The sequence below is a fragment of the Plectropomus leopardus genome, chromosome 8, assembly GCF_008729295.1.
Source record: "Plectropomus leopardus isolate mb chromosome 8, YSFRI_Pleo_2.0, whole genome shotgun sequence".
In the NCBI taxonomy this organism is placed as follows: domain Eukaryota; kingdom Metazoa; phylum Chordata; class Actinopteri; order Perciformes; family Serranidae; genus Plectropomus; species Plectropomus leopardus.
The window spans coordinates 33407409-33418577 of NC_056470.1; positions in this window are offsets into that span (position 1 = coordinate 33407409).

Here is an 11169-nt window from a genome sequence, read left to right on the forward strand (position 1 = left end):
TGGTGGGACACATATAAGCATATTCTTAGTGTCAAACACTTAATTTCTTGCATTCTAGGGAATTTTTATGCACTGTTTTGTGCCTTTTCTGCATTTAATTATGGAGAAAATGCTATGGTACTTCATACATGAATAATAGTGTCTTTTTCTTTCCGTTTATGGCAGATTGCAACCATTTCTGTTGAGATACCTTACTGCCACCACACTTTAACATTCTAGCAGTTTGTCAAAATGTTTTTGAAGGGGGAACAAATGCGTGTGTTGTAAATATCAAACTTCATAGTCCAATACAAGATGATGGAACGTTTGTTTGATCTGGCTTTAGGCGTGTACACACCAACGCGATGCAAGTATTTTGTGCAGTGACAGTACATTCAATGCAAAGATGTGAATAGGTGCAAATTTGTGTAGGGCAACGCAAAGGTTGCCACGTTAATCATGCAAAATTTTAGTGAGAGATGAAATGTTTGCGTGATGCTGTGCTGTGAAAGCATTGAGATCTCATCGGGAGCTCTGCCACTCAACATCAGAAGTGTACAGAGGCAGAACAAGAAGGACTTAGAGGGCTTCGATATAAACCACACAGCTGTTAATGGTGAATATTTGCAAATTGCAAAATACTTCAGCGACTGTATACAAGCGAGTAACGTGATGCAAATATTTGTATTGTGTTCGGTGTGAACATAACGTAACGAAGTACTGTTAAGATGAGTATTAGTATTTAAGGCTCTGTTCTCAAAGAATTTGAGCATCTTTTGCTTGAAAGACGAAGAGAAATTGCCGCCTCTTTTAATCTTTTGAAATCTGAAGAAAATTGCTTTTCTCTCAAAAACATGGAAAGAAAGCAATTAGCAACTTATTGACTTAACTTAATGAGCAAAAAATTAGAATAAGAAAATTACCTTTAATAAAAAAGGGGAACAAATGAAAAATTAAACAACAAAGCAGGAAAAAAAAAGTGCTAAAATAAAACAAAGTTAATTGATAATTTTCTAATGATTGACCATCTCTATCTCTCTTTTTCAGCTAAGGTCATTTCTTGTCACTTTAAATTTTTTTCGTAATTTGCAGAAAGTTTCATGACAAGTTGCTAACTGCTAAAAGGCGCCCAAACACAGCACAAAAAAACTGGTGACGATCCAGGTTTCAAAGGGTTAGTGAAGCTTTCTTGTGCAAACTGTGAGTATCCCAGAGACAGTGAGCATCCGGTTGCACTGTCAGCTATCTGTCTGTCTCTCTGTCTGTCTATTCATAGCCCCGCAGCACAGCTTATCATTTCTTATCCTGTAATTAATGCACTGCAGCACCGCAGGACAATATACGACCTTTCCCACTGAACACAACGCCTCTGTTCTCTCGTCAAACACTTGTTTTTGTCTCTCATCTCCACTGTCCTGTTGTCTTCTTTTGCTCCTCATCCCTGTCATTTTCTCTTTTTTTTTTACTGACTCTCACGCTAGTATTCTCATAACTCGACAGAGGCATTCAGATCTTTTGTTTCAACTCTTTTGTTTTTGTTTTCAGGTCCAAAATCTCGTCTTTGCACTCTCCACTCATCCTCTCTCACCTCTCTCTCTTTAAAAGTTGAATCATTTGCAGCTTTTTTCGTATTCAGGTCTCAGGAATGTCAGGAAACCCCCCATGCATTTTCCTCAGAATAAGGCGTGCTCACGCAGAAGTCCAGGAAGCTAGCAGCAAGGGTCGGGAGATAAAGCAGAGATGCATTATGGGAAAGTGACCTGTGGACCATGTGATGTCATGATCAGGATTATATGACGGGTATATCGGTGAGTCAGTGGTTAACGGTGCTAAAGTGTAGATAGCAGGTCAGAGTTTGGCCCTGGTCCTTTTTGAGCTCACATGGTTTCAGATTTATCACATTTGATATAATATACTTAATATACTTTAATTTCAAATCCCTCCCTTTACCGTTATAAAATACTACTGTGAAGTCAGAAAAATAAAGATTTTCAAACTAGAATAACGGTCAAGTTAAACTTAGTTTCCATCCATGTCTGTTAAAAACTGGATGCTTCACACACATCTTCCCCCCAACAGCAAAGAAGATTTATACAGTTACAACAGTTTCAACATTAGTGTCACCAATTCAGCATCTGACCAAAAGTCTCCTCCTCTTCTGTTCTGAGTTCTGATGCTAAGTAACGGCCAGAGAATGATTTTGCTGAAAATTACGATGTCACAATGAAGTTGACGTTTAACCTTTTGGATATAAAATGTCAGCACTTCCTAATTTTTTATAAAGGCATTTGTGTATTTTGCCATGATTTGTGACTTATAATTTGTGAAGTCACAGTGACATTTTACCACCAAATTCTACTCAGTTCATTAAGTAAAAGTGAATATTTGTGCCAAATTTGAAGAAAATCCCTCAAGGTGTTGAGGGGGTTCACAAGGATGAGACAGATGCAAAGTCATGGTGACATTGATCTTTGACCTATGACCACCAAAATCTAATCAGTTCCTTCCTACGTCAGAGTCAACATTTATGCCAAACTTGAGGAAACTTGAGGCCTTGTTGGGATATTGCCTTCACAAGAATGAGACGGATGCAAGATCACAGTGACCTTGACCTTTGACCACCAAACTGTAATCAGTTAGTTGATGAGTCTAAGTGGATGTTTGTGTGAAATTTGAAGAAATTCCTTCAAGATATTTTTGAGATTTTGGTTCACAAGACTGAGACGGATGCAAGATCACAGTGACCTTGACTTTTGGCCTCCAAAATCTAATCAGTTCATCATTTAGTCATAGTGGAAGTTTGTGCCAAATTTAAAGATGTTCTTGAGATATTACACTCACAAGAATGGTCAGATGGACAAACGGACAACCCAAAAACATAATGCCTCCATCCATGGTTATCGTCAATGTGGAGGCATAACAAACAAACTATGAAGCAACCTATTGGTACATTTTGATAAACTGCAGCATCTTTCCAGCTAGAGTCGTTTGAAGACTAGAAAAAAAAACATGCTGAATGATGGAGGCATGTAGTGACCCAAGACGACCCTATAACAATCAATAACGTTCAGTTTTTTAAAAAAGTTTCCAGCATCAAGTATGACAAAGTCAAAGACTGACAAAAACGGCTCCAGCTTCCATGTAACCCTTTCTCATTGTTGTCTATGGGAAAAGAAAGTTGAGCATTTTTGCATATTTCACCGCCAAAAGTCAGCATACCATTCCTCCTGATTACAAGTGTATGCCGCGCCAAAAATGCGGTGGCAACAGGAAAAAATAAAATGGTGAAATTACGGGTTTATATATAGTAAATGCTGCTGACATTTCAACATACAGTAAAGGGGAATAAAATGAAACATTATGGATTCGCATACTTGTGTGTCAGTTATGGTGCCTGCTGATCCACTCTGAGACATTTACAGACAGGAAGTGTTCGCTCGCCAACAGCTTTAAATTACAAAGCTCTGCTTTACTTATACATTAAAACCACTTAATAAAGGGTATTCCTGCTTTAGCAACCACACCAGCCGCATGAGTTCAGTTCAGTCTTTCCCCGTCAAAGCGTGCCACTCGGCCTAATAACAGGTTAAAGGTTAAAAATTCAGATCCCTGTGCTGTCTGGGAAAATCTGACTGTGTGAAGAAATAATTAACACTTGTCTTTTCTTAATAACCACTGAGGAGGACAAATGACACAGTGAAGCGTCCGGTGGTTTTACTGCGGTTTGACTGGCAATCCACTCACAGAATGGATCAGAGTCTTCATGATCCGCAAACTAGACAAAAAAAACCATTTGATCGTCCATACATTATCTATACTCACTTACAGACACTTTTTTTTAAAGGAGCAACTGAGGATACAGAAAACGCCCCACAGGAGCTAAACGGCAATCTCCAAAGATGACGAAAATCGTATCGTAACGCGTATGTGCCAAAAACTGCACTTCCTGAAATGACCGTAGGAGTTGCTTTTTTAGTGTTTTTTTTAAGTTTGTGTAAGTTTGTAATGTTTAGGTCACTTGTTCAGCCTTCAAATGTACTCAAAGACCCTCTAAAGAGTCGGATGTTCAGTTTTTCGGTAAGTGCAATTTTGTTTTTGTTTTAAGCCTGTTTTTGCCAGCAAAAAAATAGCATTAGCATTAAATCAGTCAATCATAGCTATAAACATACTGTGCTAAATAAGCATTAAGATAGCATTAGGGTTATCACCACAAATGCCAATACAAACACCAATAGGCGAAGTCATGGTGGCTATGTCCATTATTCTCTACAGTCTATGGCACTGGTGTCCAACTGGTCCAGTTACTGGGGTCCGGATTTCTCCGTTATCATTAGTTCAAGATTATAAATTAACACTTTTTCAGTTTTATTTCACGAAACGTAACAACATGTTGCCCTTAACATAAAGAAATAAAACATATTGCAAGAATAAACAGAAACTGCACTTCAAAATAAAAGCTCTGGGCCGGGAATCTCCTGTACTTCAAAATAAAGTGCTTTTTGAACAAACTAGAAAGGACCAATGACCCACCAGTTGGAGGAGCGCCATCCAACCACATCTAGAGACAAAAGTGCTGTTTCTCAGTGGCGAAAGGCAAAGCTGGGACAGTGATGCAGTTTCGTATACTCTCTCCTCTAGTTTATGATGCACTTGATTGTGCAAAAAGTGACTGAAAAGTTGTGTGAAGAATGAAAAAACACCTTGGGGCTAAGTTGAAATTTCAGATATTTTCAAACCTTCACAACTGAACCATGCAGGCGCACGTGTCAAATATGTAAAATTAAAAACGACTGCAGCGCATCCCGATCTAATGTAAGAAGGGTGTGGAAGGAAAGAATTTGCGACTGTTTACTTCTCTTGAAACACACTGACATTTTAAAGAGTGCACCCAGACATCGAAAAGATTTAACACAAAATATTTACAGCGACATTTAAGAGGATGTTAAACATTGCAAGTCACATGTGGTCTCTTTAACGTCTTCCCGGATTGTGACAAACCGGGAGCTCCTCTGGGATTTCATCTCAAGATCACATGAGGACGAATTTCTTTCAAATCATCTTGTCACAGCCGAGGCTCAACCGTGCTGACAAGTGCGACCGCACGTCCTCATCTGGTACAAAGTATTTTAATCATTTTTTTATTTTTACCAGAGTTAAATGATGTGTCTGTAAGTTGGTAGTGATTGCAGTACTAAGTGCTGCATAATGAGAGAGAACCCAAACCAAAAGACGGTTTGAGTTGGTGATAGCGAGAGAGAAACGGAGGCATCTTAAATTTTTTCGGGTTGCATCAGATCACATATAATCTCCTATACTTGTATGGTTTTAGTCATGCACAGAATATTGGGCCTCATGCAAGAAACGATATACAAAACATTTTTTCTCTCTTTTACGAGTGGTGGAGAGCTTTCACAGTCTAAAAATTGTTCTCCAACACAAGAAAAAATAAATTTAATATTTGAGGAATGTTTAAAAAACACATGAATATCATTTAATTAAATTCAGATGTAGTTTTAGAGTAGTAATATTGACTGGATTATTTAATTTCAGGGCTAAAGATATTTGAATGAGAGTTTTTGGGTTCTGAAAGTCATTTTGTGGATGAAATGTTCTGCACGATTCAAAATTCAGCTCTGGACTCAGAACAGAACCACTTCCATGTTGGTGGAAAAGGAGTATTAGTGGGTTCAAAGCTGCAACATCTTTATTTAATATTGTTAATGTAAAAATATTGCAAAATGAAGAGAAAGTATTGCATTGATATATTGATACTGTAGCCGTAATAATTATTCGTTGTATTGTTAAAATATAGATTAAAACAAAAAAATCTGTATATATTTACAGCTGGGTAAATTGTGGAATCAGATACAAGAGAGCCACAGGTGACCTAAAATGAGGGATTTGTTGTAGTTGAGACGAAGTGAAGAAGTTTTTATTGTCCATTTTCACTGAAATTTGTCTTGCATGCTCAAGCTCTAAAAAATCACCAGAATAGCATAAAAATAAAAAAACTCATGAAAAAAAACCTCTGTAATGTCGCCCTCCAGCAGTCATCAGAACAACTATACAATACGCACCACGTGCCCCTCCGACATTCAGAGAAACCTTCGTCCAATCATACTACGTTTTGTTGCTGAAGTCAATTTTCAAGTTACATCTTTGTTTCTTCTCAGACTTCACAAACAGACAGCAGTTCGTCAGCGCAAAAACTAAAATACGATATAAGAAAGCAGTCTAAAGTGACAGAAGCGACTCTGAGTGGCCTCTGAATCCAAGTTAACCAAGTCCATACGAAATATTCCCAGCTGCATTTACATTACAAGCTTCTCTTTCATTGCTCTCCGTACTAAACTGGGTTAACTTCCACGTGACAAATAATGAACGCCGTCGAGGCTGCAGTAAACTAAAGCATCAACACCTTCAGAGAGGATGGAGGTCTGACTAAAAGTCATATTTCACAGATTTCTCAGTCTGCACTCGGAGCATCTCTGCACTATTTTCACACAGCCTCTTTAAAATGATGACTTGAAACCTCACTCTGCATTGTTGAGAGCCGCATGTTTTTGGCTTCTCCCCACATACATTCCTTCAGACTGGTATGTGCCACTGACCTGCCAGCAGAGCCCCTCTCTAATTTTCAGATTACATATTCCCATGCTGAGCCTTTGTATGGATGGAGAATGTGTATCTTGAAAGCCGAGCTGCTCCTCTAAAGAGACTTATGGAATAAATAATGTTTCAGTTTTATTTTCTTTTTGTGCTGACTGCTGCTGTTTATCAGTCACGGATTTTGTTCTGTTTTCATTTTTGTATTCTCCCCAGAATTCAAATTGACATCTCTCATGTCACAGGATGAGATCTCTGATCGACGCATGTCCCGGCATGTTTATTGTTTATTTATTACTCTGTTTGCAACCACATCAGTTCGGCGTTTTGTTGTGTGTCGCGCTCGGAACAACTGCGGCTTCAAAGCATATGGAGAAAACTGAAAGGCTGCCAGTTTGAATCTCTGTCAGTTTTTTTTTTTTTTTGCAGAGTGGGAGTTTTCACTTCATTAACTGCTGCTTTGAATTTGAGCAAAGCACTTTAGCACTTTGTAAACTCGGAGCTTGATAAAGTGGAATGTTTTAAAGTTTATGATTTTTATTAAACGATCCCACAATCATATTAAAGTTTCCACACCGAGGCTGGAAGATGCATTTTTTTAAATCATAGAAAACATGGAGCTAATCCTCATTTTCTGTGTTTCCAAACAACACACATAACATTTACCGACACCTGATGTCTGCCTTATCACTTTTTTCTTGGCAATATCTTTCAAAATCATTACTCCACCCAGTCGCATTTTACGTTCCTACAAACCACAGACACATTACGTTTGCACATTATTATGATGCACATAAACAGAAATTTTACGTTGTAGTATTTGTACTGTTTGTCTGATCTTTCAGGGTGCTGCGGGTGTCGACTGATTTGAGGATGTGAGGAGAGTTGCTCGATGAGGTTCAACTGATTTGTCAAATGGTCGCGTCAAAATGAAATAAAAAAATCCCCAAACAAATATTAACCCTCTGAAATCTTTATTTCTTTAAGAAATTACCCAAAATCTAGCAAGGAAATTGCAAGAAATGAGTAAAAAGTTCCAAAATATTACCTGAAAATTAGACTAAGAAAAGTGACTGACCAAAAACAAGCGCTTAAAAAGATTAATGATTTTGAAATATAATTTTAATGATTGTAACAATAGTTTTTACCTCGCTTTAAAAAAAAAAAGTAATTTTCTAAATCTACAAAATCTTGCAATTTCAGGGACAACTCTTGGCAAGTCAGTCGTTGCTTTTTTCCCCGTGTTTCTGCAAAAGAAATCAAACCAATTAGTTGATGATTCAAAGGTTTAAATATTTGTAAAAGGTGGCTGAACGCAGAGCAAGAAAACTGATGTCGATCGAGGCTTTGAAGGGTTAAGAAAATAAAGTTAAAATCGCTGCAGTAACACTAAAATAATCAAACAACAAAACTAACATTAACATAAACATGGCGGGTGAATTCTGTATAATCTTGGTGTCTTCCCTGTTTAATTTAGCACATCTGCCTTTAATGAGATTTTCATGAGATGCAGGTCAGGTGATGCATTTAAGTGACTCAAAATATTTAAATAAAAAGGAGATTAAATGTCCTTACTAGAAATGTGCATATATTTGTTGTTTTGCAGAAACATACAAAGCAAACTTTTCCTTCTGGCGGCTGGGCTGCATTACCTACCTACAATTTCTAAAATTAGTCATTTAGAGTCTCTATGATCTGCAATCTAAGTCAGCAATAAAACGTGAAAGCGATTAACGAAATGTTCAGCTGGTTGGTGAAGCTTTCCCAGGACTCTCTCACACGTACACACGTAAACAGAAGCAGCGAGTCTGTGCAACATTTCACGTATTCGCTCTTTGTTTCACAAACGCACTGTGGGCCTGTTTAGTCTGTACATTTCCACTTATCTTATTTTTCCCATTTTTTTCTCCTTTTCACCCTTCTAACAACGACTTTCTGTAAACTGCCCACATTTTTCTGACTGGTGTTCATTTCCGGCAGCGACCGAATATCTGCTGCCCATCAAACATGCGTTTCTGAACAAGAGAAGGAGGGAGCGTCGGACTACAATGTACACAAGAAAAAAACTAAAGCCGGGAGGGGTGAAACAAGTGGGACTTTGGATTGTTTGGCACGGCGAGAGGAGTTGGGTGGGAGATAAAGGGTTTTTTTATGTGGTGTGCAAGTGGAGTCTATTTTTTCTTTTGTGGTGTGTGTAAAGTGTGTTTTTTTTCTTTTGTGGTGAGCCTGTGGGAACTGCTGAATGAGATGGAGTGATTCCTGAAGTCAATGCTATCAGCCTCAGACACACTCAAACACTGGCCCTGAGTCAGAGGGGAGGAGGGGGGACAATGAGGATTGGGATGGGGTCGATGGTGGCCTGAGGGTGATAAGGAATGGGATGGGGCCCGTAAGACGCGATGGAATTTGATCTTGATACCGAACTAAACCAATACAAAAGGAGAAACACAATCAGACAAATAAATGCCGAGTTTAGGGCGAGATCTGACTGTTCACAACTGTGACTGGATTTTGGGTCTCATAGTTTCTTAAATGCACTTTACAGCTTAACGCCTCATCCGTCAGTCCTGCACGTATTTAAAAGCCACAAACAACATGTATTCAATTATTTCTGATGTTTTGTTTCTCTTGTCATCACTAAATAAAGTTTGTGAGAGAACGCGCTGACGTCATGTCAAGTTGACAAAATGATTAGTCTGGGAGCCTTTCTCTTTCTTCTCTTTATTTGGCAGCATATTAACAGATTAATCACGTATTAATCATTAGTTGCAACATTAAATAATCACTAAAAAGACATTTTTTTGTGATCTTAAGACAATACCCTCATTGTGACATGAAGTTTGTGGGATCATGGGACAAAACTTTCCATATGTAATCTCCATGTTGAAGACATTAGCATGCGGTTGTTACTGAATCTTTTCAAAGTGCGCTTTTCTAGGCTTTGAGGCTTTTTAGGCATACTGGTTTTGATTTTGGCAGCACGGTAGCAGGTCATTTGGTCCATGTTTTTGTCCAACAAGATGTGTCAAAACAAATACAGACGGTCGGGGCACTTGCTGCTGCTATTCATAGGATGCAACCTTTTTAATTTTTAATGCTTCATGGAATATCATTTCATGCCAATTTCCATGAATTTATACACAAAATATCTCATGTGAGAGGCAGACTACAATTAAATGTACTGACAATGTACAACGGCATTCATAGTCCCCAGAGGATGATACGACATTGTGGTGACGACCTGATCTTTCCTCTAGCTCTGCCAACAGACCAGAATTCACACCCAAATGCAAGAAAAATCAGAATCTAACAATAGGATTTTAAAAAAGATTGCAATTCGTGCTGCCCAGAGGATGCATCCTTTTTCATACTCCATGGATTATCGTTTCATGTCACTCTAAGGGAAAAAAAATCTGAATTTTACACGCAAAATATCTCATATGGGAGGCAGACCATGTACAATCACACTCATATTCCCCAGAGGATGATTAATATTTTGGTGACCACCTGATCTTTCTTCTTGAATTGTAAATTCAATTAAAATCCAAGCTTTTAAATTAAAAAACAATACCATTCATACTCCCCAGAGGATCCAACTTTTTAAATTTTTGATACTGGCATTTTTTCTGGCTTCATGTCACTCACAGTGAACACATTTAGACACAAGATATCTCATGTTAGATGCAAACTGCATATAAATGTAGTACTCATGTACTGAAATTCATGCTCCCCAGAGGATGTGTCGTTATAAATCTTAATTTGTTATGGTTTATTGCACACTGACATGTGTAGACAGCATAAACTTGAGTTATAATTACTGTATTTCTTCATATAAATATTTTATTTTAGTCTTTACATGCATATTTCATTTTATTTTATTTTAATTACTCACTATTACTGTATTTCTATTTTATATTTCTATATACTTGTGCCAGTACTTATTTCTTCTTGCTATAATTCTCTATGCTTGCATCAGAGAGACTTTAACAAAGCACAATTTCATCTCCCGGAGGATAATTTCTGATTCTGATTAGTTTGAGAAGACCACTAGCAGGACATGACATCAAACTTTCTACCAGAAAAGAGCTTTTATTTTGATGAATTGGTTGGAAAGTGAAACCTTACGAACCGGTAACTGCCATTGAATGGGCTGATAACGTCCTTCTGAACCGACAAGCAGGCCCCTAATGATCGAAATCTACAAGGTGAATAACCACTGACATCAGAATATTCGAAACTTCCTACCTGTTAAAATGTGCTTTTCTTTATCTCTTACATCTGTCCTCTGCTGGAGTGAAGACTCATTTAAGAGACAGTGTCCTCAGAGGAAAGGTTGGCAGCTGTTAAGCTAAATCGGCCTCCAGTTAACCACAGTGAGAACAACACGGCCAGACGAGTGGAGGGCAACACAGTGTTTAGATTTAGATTAGTGGGTAAAGCATTCAAGGCTGAGTTATTATTGGAGTCTGTGAGATAAAGTGTCAGGAAGGGAGGAGAGACACTGAGCAGCATTTGTCTTTCTCCGAGACAGAAAGAAATGAAGGAGACAAACTACCAAATGTGGACCATCATCATCGTCATCAT